Consider the following 16,002-nt stretch of genomic DNA (forward strand, 5'->3'; position numbering starts at 1 on the left):
TACCGTGCCATTTACTCTTAATTGATTTTTGTGAAATACCTTGGCTTCATCTGCTGAAAGGCTCTTAGTGTTGAGCATTGTTACCATGTTACAATGGTTGTTTTATTATTAAAGCAGTGCCAAGGAGGTTACACAACAGCTTGGATCAGGAAGTGAAACAAGGGCGGTGATCCCACTGAAGCTACAGGGGTTGGGGATTTGGGATGGTAAAATGTTAATTACCCGAGATGGAATGTGGGCTAGAGTCCAGTGCTGTGCTCCTGGAGATCATTTTGGTCCCAAAGGCTCAGTGCTGGCACTCTGGCAGTGGGTCCTAAGCGTCCTGCCCTCCCCTGGCTGAAATGTCGGATTTACTTCAATGAAAGCTGCCACAGAGAAAGAACCCAGTGGCCGCCAGCCAGGAGCACAGTCTTGCTCAGCATCAGCTTCCCTGGAAGCTTTCCAGGAGTTGAAGGGCTGTTCCCTTTGCATGCAATAAATTATTCATTTCTAAGGCGATTTATTCTTTATCTCTCTTTAAACTCTATTTCTCCTTGTTTCTGGAGCTTGAGAACTCTCTTCAAAGAATGAATTGGAGATCGATGGTCAGGAGTTGGGGGTGGTGGGTGGGCTTGGCACACAGGGATGATGGAACTGGCAATTTATAAAGCTGAGAAAATGAGCGTAGGTGTAGATGGTTTTCTGATCAGGAAATATCAAGATTGTTTAACTTAGGGCAGAGAGGAATGGGTGGTGGGGAGGAAAACGCAGTGGAGGCAGTGACAACCTCTCCATAGTCAAAACTCAACAATCTCACTTTCAGAAATTGGTTGAAGACCTTGGGTTCCGAAGGAAACATTTTTAAGGTGTTAGGTTGGCTGACAGGTACGATTCTGAGCTAAGGGAGAAGCACTAAAACATAGTAAAATGAATGAAGGCTCTGGGGTCAGACAGACCTAGGACCAAATGCCGTCCCCACCAACTACTTTCTATCTGGATGACCTTGGGTAAATTACCTAATCTCTCTAGAGCCTTAGTTTCCTATCTGTAAAAATTAGACACGGTGTAACTCACAGGTTTAACCAGACAATCTCTGTAAAGAACTCATCCTAGTACTTGGCACAAAGTAGACGTGCGATAAATGGTAGTCACTGTTATCGTCAGCTACTGGCCAAATAACCAGAGTTGACCCCAACTCTCCAGTAAACAATTAACTGTAACACAGGGAATCTGGGGCTCAATGACGCACCCATTTGCCCAATAATGTGCCAGGAAAGAACTCAGTGGAGTCACACCAATGGCGTTAGCCCTTGTTGTCGGACGGGCTTTCTTGCTGTTCCACCAATAGTTTGAAGATTTGACCTGGAAGTGACATCCTGACAGTCCAATGACGCACAACCAGCCCACACTCAGCACTTCGGAGGGGATAAATCAAGGAGCCGGCACGTATAGATTCCGTTATTAGGCAGTACTGGATGGAGAGAGGAGCTTAGGGGAAACAGCGCCGGAGCGAGGCACTAATGAGCTGAAAAAAGGAGAAAGACAATGGTTGCGCCAAGCAAGCCCGGCCGCCATCATGCTCTAGTTTCCCCTTCGCCTCTCCCGGCCCGCGACCGAGGAAGCGGCCTCTGGGATGCTGAGGGGGTGTGTCCCCGCATGATTGGCGCAGGCAGCTCAGCCAATCCTAGCTCGTCAAACGGGAAGCACTTAACCAATGAGGGGCGACGGCAGCGGCGAGGAATTGGAGGGGCGGAACAGCAGTTTGACGGGCACAAAAGCGAGCCAGTGAAAGCCCGAAGCATCTTCCCTGCGGCCAATGGAGTGGGGCTCTGGGCGGGCCCCTGAGTGTTTGTGTTGTGGTTTTGGGGGAGGGAGGCGGAGGGGAAAGTTTGTTTATTTTGTTTTTAGTTTCTGGGGTCCCCGTGCTTCTGGAAGGTGAAGCGGGAGGGAGTGACCCCCGCACTCCTGAGTCCCCCTACGACGTCGCCTCCATAGCCTGCGGAGAAGCGGGGACCGCGCGCATCGCCTCGCCTCACAGCTGAACGCCGCGCACTCGGAGCCGGCACGGCTCGGCGGTGAGTGAGGACCGACGGCCGCGCCGTCATTCCCCTCCCCCGCGCGCCGCCCGGTCGGAGCGGGGCGGCCGGGGGTCGGCAAGGACGCCCGCGGGGGCGCGCAGCGCGGCCCAGGATGGCAAGCTGAGGCGCGGCTTGCGCGTGTCCTCGCGAGTGAGCGCGCGCGCGGCGGGAAGCGGGCTGGGGAGGGGGCGTGAGCGCGCGCGGGGCCGGCGCGTCAGGCGGCGCTGAGCGCGCGCTCCGTGGGGACGGGCGCCGGGTGGATTTGAGTCGAGGGGTGGGCAGGGACACCGGGCAACGTCCGGCGCGCGGGCCGGAGCGGCCGGAATGGCCGGGCAGGGACAGGCGGGCGCGCGCGGCTCCCGGCATCACGCGCCGGCAGGTGTGAGCTGGGGGAGGGCTTCCGGGTGGGCTGGCCGAGTCGAGTTCGCTTCCCGTCGCCGGGGGCCCTCGGGCAGGGAGGCTCTCCTGTCCCCGGGTGGCGGCCGAGAGCCGAGGCCCGCGGAGGCGCGTCTGCCCCTGCCTGGCGGTGGCAGAGGGAGGCGTCAGGCCTTTGAGCCTCCGGTCCCTGCGCGGCGACCCTGCCTTGTGTGCAGGACCTGCGTGATGGAGTGAAATGTATTCCCCAGCTTAACGCGGGGCGGGTGATCGCACACTCCTCCCCGGAGCCCTGCGTGTGTGGCCTCTTGGGGAGGCGGTTCGCACTTTCGACCGCGAAATGCAGAGCAGAGGGGGACAACTGCGGATGAAACAGTCCCAGGGAGTGTTTTCCATCTTCCCCTTCTCCGGTGCCTTTTAGTTTTAAAATACCAGGTTTGTTAGCCTATAGCGCCTAATTATCAATCCAGCAAAATACACTCTAGTGACTACAGACATCCAGTAATGGTAGCCACTTGTCAAGCGCTTTGGAAGGACCAGCCCATCTTTAATTCTCTGGACACAGATTAGCAATCTGTAACTTTTAGCGCCTTGCTTTCTCATGTATCTTTTGGCTGTTTTGTTACTTTTTAGCATATATGCAAGAGATTGAGAGGCAAATGGAAATTCAAGTTGGTCCTTTGTATTACAGTATAAGCAAAATTATACAACAAAAAGCAATCCAAGAGTCAGTGAATAAAACATCATTAGTGCTTTCCCAACAGTTTAGCATGTACAAGTAAGATATATAGAAATCATACATCTTAGCATTTTGTGAACATTTAATAATAGAGGCTATTTCCCTCTTCATTGTGGGAAGTTTCAGTAGTGTAAGTTTCCTCTTGGAGAAGCATCAGTGATTTTGGCGTTTAAACTACATATGTATTTTTGGTAGTGTTGTGTAAATGCTTCTTAAAGAGCAGAACTTTTAGCACATTGTCTTACACCTCTACAGTGTGCAGTATGACTGTAGGTAGGTATGGAAGCGCTATGAATGTAGTACCTCCCTACACTAAGGCACATTCATCAGTATCCAGGACATATCATACTGGCTTGTCCCACTTGGGACATAGTGATGATAGTGATGCTTTTATATTTTCTTAGTTCTTGACTGTTTTTAATTGCTTGTCCTATGCATCATTATTTGAGCAGAGTAGTTTCCTATAGGACTTAAAGAGAAGCAAGAAATTCCCAAGCTGCCTTTCTATGGTAGCATATAAATGTCATGGCCTTAAACAATTTTTTTTTCCTCATTCACATGGAAACACTTAAAAATGTTTTAGGCTGGGTATGGTGGCTCACACCTGTAATCCTAGCACTTTGGGAGGCTGCGGTGGGAGGATCACTTGAGGCCAAGAGTTTGAGACCAGCCTGGGCGATACAGCAAGACCCCATCTTTCTAAAAAAAAATTATCTGGATATAGTGGCATGTGCCTATAGTCCTAGCTACTTGGGAGGCTGAGGCAGGAGGATCTCTTGTGAGACCAGGGGTTTGAGGCTGCAGTTAGCTGTGATTGTGCCACTGTACTCCAGCCTAGGCAACAGAGTGAGACCCCATCTCAAATAAAAAAAGTTTTAAAATCAGAACAATACCATTTGTTGAAATGGCAGTAATAATATTAGCTAATGATTATTGCATGCTTACCATGCTTATTCCAGCCTCTTTCCATTTTTTTTCCCTAATTCTTACCTCAAGCCTGTGGAGTAGGTATCATGTTCTATGGAGGAGAAAAAGGGCCTCCAAGAGCCACACAGCTAGGAAGGTCAAAGACATAGGTTTAGTCTCAAGTCTGTCTGGTTTCAAAGACCGCCTATTTCATTTTGCCTCCATGCTAAATTACCCAGAGGAAGAAAAGCAGAAAGGACACTGAAAAGTAGAGAGGAGTAGGAAAGGAGAATACCGCTGATGATTAGGTTGCTCATACCTAACTTAAGGTTCTAATGTTAAACTTATTCTTGGTTTTTAGAAATTAAAAACATTTTTGCAAAAGTACACCTAAGCTTTTTTTCTATTTCCCCCTGTTTGATTTTTATAAACAAATGCATTTTAGTTCAGAGTGTAAGGCTTTCAGAGCCCTTTGTGCAGATCTCTGTTCCTGTACCTTGCTGTTGTGATAAATCCTGTGTACTCCTCCAGGGACCAGGCATTATTCATTTTTGTATCCGGCACAGCGGTTGGCATATAGTAGGGGCACAGTAAATGTGAGTTGACTAAGGAGCAGAGTTTCAAATGTAAAGACTTTGGATTTGTTTTAGTAGTTGAATTATGCAGTTTTAGTTTAATGGGACTATAAGAAAATGAATAGTTCATGTGCAAGACACATGTTCTAGAAGAATATTTAAATGGAGCAACTCACGGGGTCTTGGGAAACTCTGCCAGTTTGCCAAATCTCTCAGGTCTGCTTTCCTGTTTGAGTTACTGTGCCGTTCTCTTCCTCCTTTTACTTCCAGAGTTCTGAAAGAGGACACTACACTTACTGCTTCCTTGCCCCTCTGCTCAGTCATTCTTTAAACCTTTGCAGCCTGGCTTCCGACCTTACTACTCACTAACGATCCAGTTACCCAAAGGTTAAATTTTCCATAGGCTTCATATTGTTCTATCTCCCTGCAGTAGTCAATCCTTTTGAGTACCTCCACCTCTTTCTAGAATTTTATTTTTAAAATAACATACAGTAACATTGACTTTGTACACATACACACGTGTGTGTACTGTTCAGTGAATGTTTACACATGTATAGATTCATGTAACCACTGCGACAATCAGGATACAGAGCAGTTCCATCACCCCACAAAACACTGCCGTGCCATCCCTTTGGGTTACCCCTTTCTCAATTCTCTGCCTTCTCTTAATTTTTTCTGATATTATACTATCCTTTTTACCTTTTGGGGCATCATTCTTTTCCTGATTTCTGTCCCAGAGATAAGCAAACACTCAGGATCAATCAATAAGGGCTCATTTTATTGTTGTTTTATTTTTCTCTTTTTCTACTCTTTGTAAATGCTATTTACTTTTGGGACTTAAACTGTCACCTCTGTATACACTAACCTACATATCCATGCCTGACCTCTCTTGCATACTCTAAAGCAACATCCATATTTGCCTCCTGGATTTCTTTACTACTCCTTCATACTCAGTATGTTTAAAATTAGCCAATGCTACTCATACCAGCTCTTCCATCAGGTTTTTCAGTGGTGCTATTAGTCTCTCAAGTTTGTAATCCTGGAGCACTTGGAGGCCGTATAATTAATTCTCTTATTCCACACTACAATCCTTGTACTCATCTTAAATACTGGTTCCTGCCCCTTTACTGCCAACCCAGCCCCGATTTAGTGGGCCAAGGAGAGCGTAGGTAGTTGGGGAGCACCAAGAACCCTTTAGGATCACACCGCTTCCGTGGCTTCCCGTTGCACTCGGGCCAGTTTGGGATTTTATTTATTTTTTATTTTTAAAACAGAGTCTTCCTCTGTCGCCCAGGTTGCAGTGCAGTAGTGCAATCATAGCTCACTGCAACTGCGAACTCCTGGGCTCAAGCAATCCTTCTGCCTCAGCCTCCCAAGTAGCTGGGACTACAGGTGCGCACTACCATGTCTGGCTGGGATTTTATTTTTTATCCTATGAAGTTGTGCATGGTCTGGCCTCTCCAGCCTTCTCTCACGTCCTCTGACCTGACTGCACAATCCTTTGACTTCTTCAAAGTATCCAAGCCTTTTCCAGCTTTAAGGTTTTTTGTATATACCTGTACCACTCTCCTGACTTGGGCTGTTCTTCCTCTGCTCTCCTGTAGTCTGCACCCACCTAATTTAAGGTTCAGATTAAATTGTCACTTCCTCAGAGAAGTTTTCCTTTATGACCTCATCCCAGTTCCCCCATCTGCTCTCAGTTTGGTCTCTCAAAGCTCCTGTTCTTTTTTCATAGCTCTCACCACCATTTGTGATTCAGGGCCATGTCCATTTTGTTAACCATATCTTCAGAGCCTGGCAAAGTGTCAGGCATACAGTAAATTTTATTGGTCGTGTTTTAAGTCTGGGGTTTGGTATTCATTATTTATTGCCTGTCTTGTAGTTTCTGGTACCCTTGCCTACCTCCTCCTGATCTCCTCTGGAATTTGATCCCATTCTTGGAGGTCCTGCCACAGAGAGATAGATCTGAAATTGCTGGAGAAAACACCAGTCCTGTTCTTCAGAATTATACCTCTGCCTGGGAGCTTTTTTATTACTAAGTCGGACTAGACCTCACCTAATCTGTGCTAAGCTCACTAAGTCCCGCAAGCATTGCACCTTGCTTATCCAGGCTGGGGTCAGCTCTTCGAGCTGGTATTCTTCCCTGTTTCAATCTGCTCCTGATTTCTTCGTCCTCTCTCCACCCAGCATGGAGCTTCTGAAGACCTTGTATACTTTCCAGCTGAGCCTGCTTACCCTTTGACATTTTGCAGCCTTTTGACATTGACAACTGTCTCTAGCATCTCACGCCTGCAGATTGCTCCCTCACTAATCTTCCTGAAGCAATGCTTTATGTTTCCTGCTCTCTCCCAAATCTACTACAGGCACCTAAGTTTGAAAACCTGCAATGGTGTTTCATTGCCTAGAGGGTTTAATCTCTTTAGCCTGTTATTTAAAGTCCTCTAGGCTAACGCTGTCCGATAGAAATGGAATGCAAGCCACAGTGAGAGCCACATATGTAATTTTAAATTTTCTAGTAGCCACATTAAAAAAGTAAAAAGGGGTGCAATTGATTTTCATAACATTTTATTTACTTCAACATATTCAAATTATTGTTTAAATATGTAATCGGTAAAAAAAATTAATGAAATACTTTACATTCTTTTTTTAATGTTAAGTTTTTAAAATGTGAAGTGTATTTTTTACTTATATACATCTCAGTTCAGACTAACCACATTAAGTACTCAATAGCCACACGTGGCTAGTGGCTACCACATTGGACAGCACAGCTCTAAACCACGTCCTTAACATAGTTGAAGGGCCATACCTGGGTAATTCCAGCCACTGGCCTTTTGGTAGCTATTCCCCTCACCTAGAATCAGCTTCTTTATCCAAATATGATAACCTTCCTTGCTAAGAAGCCTAGGGGGACCCCGAGACCACCCCTAAACTTTAGTTCTCACCATCTCCTCTGAACCCTTTAACATTAATTTTATATCATTTTTTCATATAGTAATTACTTATATATCAATTTGTATTATAATCAGAGGTAATATTGACATATTTAACAACAGATTTAATTTCTGACCAATAAGAATGGGTGTCTGATGCATTAGAACTGATGCCAGCTATACATACCGCAGTGTTCTCATCTGTGTGTACCTGTTGAATAGCAGCTCTGATTGTCCTGGGTTGTATATTGTTGGTTTCTCCCATAAGGCTGAGTTTCTCGAAGGCAGGCCTTTGTCTTATTCATCTTTGCATCCCTGAAACAGCTCCTGACCTGGCCTATGGTAGGCAGTCTATAAAATTTCAAATAAATAAACAAATGCTACCTTGTATTTTATTTTATTCTTTTTATGTGCTATGTTTTATCTTTCCAATTAGAAACTAAAATATAAGTTCTTTGAGGACAGAGATCATGAATTATGAAGGAATACATAGCATATGTTCTCGATTGTCTTCATAGAAGCATTTTGTCATCCTCTGAAGAAGTAGATTTGTGCCTTTTTTCCCCCAAACCACCTTATTGGGGTATGATTGACATACAAAAAGCTGTAGATACTTAATGTATACAATTTGATGTGTTTGGAGTAGATTTGCTTTTAAAAAAAAAACTGTTTAGATATTTTTATAGTTTTTAAAGTTGGGTCAGAAATGAAATATGACTTGACTTTAATGAGACTTATTTTCTTTTGTGGTTTGTAAACTGGCTCTAAAAACAGCTTCAAGAGTAGAACTAAAAAATAGTTCCATAATTATTGGAATTAATGCATACTACTCTTCCAGAATCAGGGCAGAGTTGGAAAGTCTCTGAACTAGGAGTCAAAAATCCTGGGTTTGTCTGTATTGCAGACATTTGCCTTAGTATCTACTGTGTTCCAAGCACAGAAATGATTGAGCATTCAAAAGCTATAGTATAAAAAAAAAAAAAAACACTCCGTAAACACAGAAGTGAAGCGATTAATTCTTTCAAGGAAGATTTAATTTCTGTCTGCTCCCTTATGCTTTACTCATTTCTAGCATGGACTATACTATATCATATTTCTAGATTTGTCTCTCCCACTAGATTGTGAGTTTCGTAAGAGCAAGACTATTGTATTCATCTCTGCATCCCCAAGCACACATTGTACTGTGCCTGCCGTATTGTAGGCACTCAGATGTTTGTTGAATAAGTAACCCGAAATAAATTACTTAGTTTTGCAGAGCCTTAGTTTTTTCTTTTGCCAAGTAGGGAATTCTCTGCCTTAGAGATTTGTTGAAACTATGGTGAGAATAATCTTTTAAAACTGTAGAGCACTTTTGTGTATATTTTAATATAAAATGTTTACTTTAAAACAGTGTAAATCTGCTCATATTTCTCCCGTATTTAAAACTGTTAATGAGGCCTAAAGACCCTGATAAGAACCTGAATTCCTGTTCTTGGTCTTGTTCATTGAATGCCCAGTGAAGACCCTATGTTACTTCTTTAATGACTTCCAACTCAACTCCACCCCACATTAGGAGATATGCTCTTTATAAACACTCAAATCATTTAATACAATTGTAATAAAAAAATCATTTAATTTGTACATTATGTTCCCCTTCTAGAAAATAGCTACATGAATAAAAATTCTTTGTTTTATTCGTGTTTGTATCACTAGTGGCTAGCGCTATGAGTTGCACATAGTAAGTCCTCAATAAATATTTTTCAAATTAAGTTAGGAAAGATAGAATTTAAAATAAAAATTAAAAATATCTCAGGTTCAAGGCTGCAGTGAGCTATGATCATGCCACTGCACTCCTGCTTGGGTGACAGAGTGAGACCCTGTCCCTAAAAAAATAAATGAACAAAAGCCCTCAGTCATTCTAATGTTATAAATAAATTTAATATATGGGGACAGGAAGGGACTTTCCTTTTTAAGCTGAGTCTGTTGTTTCTAGGTTCTGTTTTTTCTTAATTTCTACTTGTAATATGTAAGCATTTTAAGATTACAGAAAGAATATTGAAATTTTTAATTTGTCTGAAATTACTTAGCCATTGTAGAGTTTAATGAGTATCCTCTTAATTCTCATTAGTAGAAATAATCAAAATGGATTATTCCTTTAAAAATCTTTAAAGAAATGCACTCAAGATTGACGTGACTACGCTTTCACTGAACATTTGAGTGGGACCATGTGCTGAATGCTGTGCTAGAAGCTAGGACTGCAAGGGCGGAATGAGAAGAGGAGACCTTTGTTCCCAAGGAGTGCACAGTCGAGTGGGCGAGACAGACATGGACACAGATGAGTGCCATTTGGTGTAGTAAGTGCTCTGATGGACAATACAAGGGGTGGGGCAGGGGGTGAAAAGGAAAGTCATCAACACAACTGGGGGCGGTCGAGAAAGCCTTCCCAGGGAAGGTGACACTCACCCCAAGTTGTGGAGGAAAAGGGCATTTCAGGCAGAGGGAGCAACCCATGCAGAGGCACGAAGGAGCATATTTAGTACAGGGAGAAGATGACTAGCACAGTGGTTTTCTTTTTAAAGCTGGAGTTAGGGTATAGTGCCAACAGCTGACTTACAGGTTAACTGTGACATTTCTGACTCAGACTCTTGGACTACACTGCAGTTTAGAACTGGAAATGACCTTGGAAATAATGATCTGACTCTGTATATTTGAATTCATAAAGGCATTGTAAAGTACCATTCAAAGAAGAAAATCATAAACCACAATGGTGCTTGTCACTTCTAGTTAGTATACTTGCTTGAGTAGTGTACCTATAACCATGCAAATGATGTTAGATAGAATTAGAAAGTGGTGACTCATTTAAGCTTATCTGTAGGAGAGTGAAGGAGGTGACCTCTAGATCACCTGAGACAAGTGCTGATGCCATCTCACGTGGGCCAGACACTGAACCTGTGAAAGGGATGAAATCAGAAAGGGTTGTGCAGAAGGCCCTCTGGTGCATGAACTGGAAAAGACAGCTGAAGGTCTTTATGTATCTCTGAGTGGTTCACTGAGCTAGCATTAGTCTAATTTTGATTCTCAACCAAAATTGAACAAGATTAATTGGATGTAAATCTAGTGTGCATTTTTCCTTTATTTTACTCATCTTTAGTTTCAACAGCTCCTTTCTTTCCTGTTTCCTTCCCTCTCTTTTTGTTTGCCCATTAGTCTTCAGTAGTACCCTTTGTCTCATCCATCCCATCTCTTGCCATCTTTTGTTCTGTTTTTGGTAAATTTTCAGTTGTGAGATGTCTGTGTTTTGTTGGCTATCCAATGTTTCTCTGCTTTGCATATTCAGAGCTTACACTCTCAAGATGCTAATTGACCTATCATAATGTTGATTTCTGCAAGTTCTAATTCATTTAGCAGCCTAGACAATAAATGGCTAAGGAGCTAATAGGATGGTAGGGAAAATGGTAGCAGTGAGTGTAGTTTATATCAATGTTTGGAAAAGAAAAGAAGGAGAAAAATGGAAGCAGAAGCAGATTGAGAAGGCAACAACATCTTAAATAAGATAGAAAACCTATTTGAAAGGTGCACAGGAAGGACCCAGGGGAGAAAGAAAAGTTGAAGCTGCTTGAATGGAAGGAGGTAGCAGGCTTGATGGGGCAGGGCCACTGGGTTTCTTCTATGAGCATAGGTAGAGTATAATCATTAGAAGTTCCCTGTAATTCTTTAACAGAAGAGGGAGAAATCATGGGTTCTCATCTTGGAGCTCAAAACAAATTTATACTTTGTTTTTGCAGTGGCATCTGTGTAAACGATCATAGAGATAAATTCACAGGATTGAAGAAGATATTGATTATAACTTGTTCTAGTTACCAGGTCACACTACCTGTGGTTTATGACAAGTGAACATGTTTATTAATTCTGTTATTTTGTGAATAGTACAGTTACATTGTATTCTATTCCTAAAGGTATTGCGTTATTAAATGTGTACCTTTAACATATACCACAGACTGGGCAGGGGCTCACGCCTGTAATCCTAGAACTTTGGGAGGCCGAGGCACCAGCCTGAGCAAGGACAAGATTTGTCTCTACAAAAAAATAGAAAAATTAGCCAGGTGTGGGGGAGCACACCTATAGTCTAAGCTACTCAGGAGACTGAGGCAGGAGGATCACTTGAGCCCAGGAGTTTGAGGTTGCAGTGAGGTATGATGATGCCACTGCACTCTAGCTGAGGTGACAGAGTGAGACCCTGTCTACCCCCCAAAATAATGAAAAATAAATAAAATATATCATAATTTTTATAATGCTGTCTTGGTGTGTCTTTATTTAAAAAATATACATCCTGGGAACCTCAAAAAGTGGAAGTGGCCCGGGCTTCCTCCGCTAGAGACCCCCTGGTCAGTATATCAAGAAAAACACCTTGAGCACCTTCTGGGTGCAGGGTTCTGGTGTGGAGGAAGCAGACCCAAAGTAAAAGGTGAGATTGCTGCTCTCTGAGGAGCCAGAGAAAATCCTGCCGATGGTGTGTTATGCTCAGTAATAGCCTTTTTGTGAGGAGATATTTTACCCAGATGTGTATCTCTGCTGAACTTCTAAATACAGAATCTTTCCTGTTAGATGTACCACAGACAACAGATTTTAAACTAATCTTTCACTATCTGATCTTCTGTCAATCTTCTTTTTGCTATAAATTTTATGTTTTCATACCAGTACATTTAAAATTTATGATATTTTTATTTTGCAGTTTGGCTCAATTCCCTTAAACAAAAGGCCACAGTAATTACTGGTTCCCACTTAAAACCGTGCAGGTGGGTCAGTGGATTGGCCTAAAGAGAGGAGAGGCGGGGCACCATGGCTCATACCTGTAATCCCTGTACTTTGTGAGGCTGACGGGGGAGGACTGCTTGAGCCCAGGAGTTTGAGGCTGCAGTGAGCTGTGATCCTGCCACTGCACTGCAACCTGGGTGTGAGACCTTATCTCAAAAAAAAAAAAAAAAAACCAACAAAAAAACAGGTTTGTTTATGCCCATGCTCCCAATGTATGGCTGAAAGGCCTAAAGGGGAAAACATTACATTTAAAACATTGAAAAACAAAAACAAAACACACAATGAAAAGGCTCTTTGTAGAAATCACAAAAACAAGAGAATGAAAATGCAAAAGACATCACATTTCAAGCCAGTAAGGGCTGGTTTGAAAACTTTAAAAAGGGGAGCCCCTCCCTCCAGCCCCCCCTCCCCACAGCTTGTGAGTCTGCCTCAGCACATTGTGACACCACCCTACACTTCCTGAACTCACCAGAGCCAGGGCTCAACATTGATAAAGCATGTTTGCTTTGGAAGCGGGTGCTCTCTGGGCTTACTTACTGCACTTAAAAATGTGTATTTAATGTCATTTTCTCTTCCTTTAACCTCCTGTTTTTCAGACCTTGGGCTTATCATTCAGGGTGCTCTTCAGAAAAGTAACTGTGGAGGTGGGAGAGGGGACTCTGCTTCACCTCCCTCTGAAGAGTTGTCGATTGTGGGTCCCATCATTGGTAACTTATCCAACCAACACTGAAATCTTGAAATCCTGACACATTGAATCTTGAAACATTGCCGTGTCCTTTAGCTTTGGACTTTGTCCTTTAGCTGTGGCTTTGGACTTTGAGCCTTTCATTTTTGTTTTTGTGCCACCATCCTGAATCTAAGTCATCATTGGGCTATGTCTGGATTATTCAAATAGCATTGTGTCGTCCTGCTCCTAGCTTCTCCCCAGAAAACATTTTCCATATGCTGTTTTCTTTTCCCTTCTTTATCAACCTGTGCTTTCTTATTCTATGAAATCCAAACACCTGTGTCTGAGCCAAGTCCCTTTACTGTTTCTTTATCAACTGTCATTTCCTAGTTCTGAATATTTGCCTTCTCCTCTGTAATCTTTTCTCCATTTTTCATATGATTTCTCCCTTTTTGTTTCCATAATTTACAAAGGCTTGACTTATGTAAAATATTCTTCCTGCCTCCTTTTTACTCTCAGAAGGTCTTCTCTATCTAAATTTACTTGGTCTTCCTGGCAGCCTTTCCTAAGTAGTGCCCTCTTCATTTGGATACATAGTTTGCTGTATTAATAATTGAAATGATTGTGACCATAATGAACTAGATAATTCTAGTGGCATTTTTATTCTTTCTTTCTTTCCTTTTTTTTTTGACAGGATCTCACTCTGTCGCCCAGGCTGGAGTGCAGTGGCATCATCATAGCTCACTGCAACCTCAAACTCCTGGGCTCAAGCCATCCTCTCACCTCAGCCTCCCAAGTGCTGGGATTACATGCATGGGCCACCACACCTGGCTAAGTTTTGTATGTTTTTGTAGAGACGGGGTCTCACTCTGTTGCTCAGGCTGAGGTTTTTCTATTTTAAACAAATATAGTTGTATCATTTACAAAGAAAGACAATTTTATATTCCAGTCTTTGAGTTCTAGTTCTTACCTATTGTACTGGCTAGCTCTTTAGCGCCATGTTAAGCAGAAGTGGTTATATGAACAGGCATTCTTGCTTTTCCTGTCTTAGGAGGAAAGCATTTAGTTTTGAACCACTAAGTGTGGCGTAAGCTGTGCTTTTCCTAGTTGCCCTTTATCAAGTGGCAGAATTTCTCTTTTAGCTTACTGAGTTTTTGTCAGGAAAAACTGATCCTGCAAGTACTGCTTCAGCTGCATCGGACAATTTTTGATATGGTTTCGTTCTCATAAAGTTCAAAATACTTGCTAATCTTTTTTATTTCTTCTTTGACCTATGAGTTATTTAGAAGTGTTATTTGGTTTCCAAATCTTTGGAGATTTCTACGTATCTTTCTGTTATTGATTCCTAATTTAATTTTATTGTGGCCAGAGAACATACTTTGTGTGTCCAGGGTACCCAAGACTAACCCCAGGGTCAGTGATTCACTAGCAGAACTCAGCATATATTCATACTTAAGACTAAGATTTGTTTCAGCAAAAGGATACAAAGCAAACTGAGCAAAGGAAAAACGTGCTGGTGAAACCAGATGAAACCTTCCCAGTAGAATCATACAGGACACACTTAATTCCCCCAGAAACAAGTTGGAACAACATGTGTGAAGTGTCATCTACCAGGGAAGATTGCCTGAGCCTAGGAATCCAGACTTTTTATCAGGGTTCAGTCATGTATGCACCCTCTACCTAACATGTACCAAAATTTCAGGCTCCCAGAAGGAAAACAGGTGTTCAGCCTAAACCACGTGGTATATAGAGTTTAGGCACAGTAAATGATTTTTATCAAATAGAGAATGGTGGAAACACTCCTGAAATTCAGGTTTATAGATGCCAACCAAGGGCTAACCCTTGCAAACAGATTTTTCTAAGGATAGCAGCCTCAGGTTACACTATGTGAACTATTTTTGGTACACTTTGATTGAACAAACAAAATTTGTTGTGATTTTTTTTTATGGCCCAGATATGTTCTATCTTGGTAAATATTCAGTGTCTACTTGAATGTTTTGCTGTTGCTGGGTAGAATATTCTATAAATGTCAGTTAGGTCAAGTTGGTTAATAGGGTTGGTCAGGTCTTTTATAGTTTTACTAATTAGCTGTCTGCTTGTTCTATCAATTATTGAGGGAGGGTGTTGAAATTTTCAACTATAATTATAGACTTGTCTTTTTATCCTTGCAGTCCTGTATGTTTTTACTTCATACATTTTTTTTACCCCCTCTGTTGCCCGGGCTAGTGTGCAGTGGTGTCATAGCTCACTCAAACCTCAAACCCCTGGGCTCATGCGTCCTCCTGCCTCAGCCTCCTGAGTAACTACAACTAGAGGTATGAGCCACCACACCTAGCTAATTTTTAAATTTTTTGTAGAGACAGAGTCTTGCCATGTTGCCCAGGCTAGTCTTGAACTCCTGGCCTCAAGTCATCCTCCCACTTGAGCCTCCCAAATTGCTGGGATTACAGGTGTGAGCCACTATGCCTGCCCTTTTTGGGGGAGGAAGAGTTTGTGAAGAATTGATATTAATTATTTTATTCTATGTCAATACTATTTGATACAATTCCCCAGTGAGGTTGTCTGGTCCTGGGCTTTTCTTTATAGGAAATTTTAAGATTATTAATTCAGGTTATTATAGGCCTATTCAGATTTTTCTGTTTCAAGTCAGTTTTGGTAGTTTGTCTCTTTCTAGAAATTTATGTTTCATCTAGGTTATCTAATTTGTTGGCACACAGTTGTTCTTGTCTGGTAATTTTTATTGGCTGCCAAACATTGGAAATTTCGTGTTTTTGAGGGCTAGATCTTTTTGTATCTCTATATAATATTATTGATCTTTGTTCTGGTTAGACACTGTTGATCCATTTTAGTGTTGTCTTTAAGCTTTGTTAGGTAGAAACAGGACAGTACTTTGGATTAATTTTCCCCGCTAGTGAAGCAATACCTCTGAGTCCTCTACTTAGTGCCCCATGAATTATGA

General features: G+C 42.4%; 1 protein-coding gene across 3 annotated transcripts in view; it reads left to right on the forward strand.

Annotated features, from left to right (window-relative positions):
• Positions 1 to 1,726: 1,726 nt before the first annotated feature.
• The window catches only part of TNRC6B (trinucleotide repeat containing adaptor 6B), a 239,552-nt gene continuing 225,276 nt past the window's right edge, over positions 1,727 to 16,002 (forward strand). For all 3 annotated transcript variants that reach the window (XM_069489869.1, XM_069489870.1, XM_069489871.1), the window contains exon 1: positions 1,727 to 2,054. The gene's annotated coding sequence lies outside the window, so the exon portion shown is untranslated. The remainder of the gene's footprint in view (positions 2,055 to 16,002) is intronic.

Source organism: Eulemur rufifrons, chromosome 16 (genome assembly GCF_041146395.1).
Source record: "Eulemur rufifrons isolate Redbay chromosome 16, OSU_ERuf_1, whole genome shotgun sequence".
Lineage (NCBI taxonomy): Eukaryota > Metazoa > Chordata > Mammalia > Primates > Lemuridae > Eulemur > Eulemur rufifrons.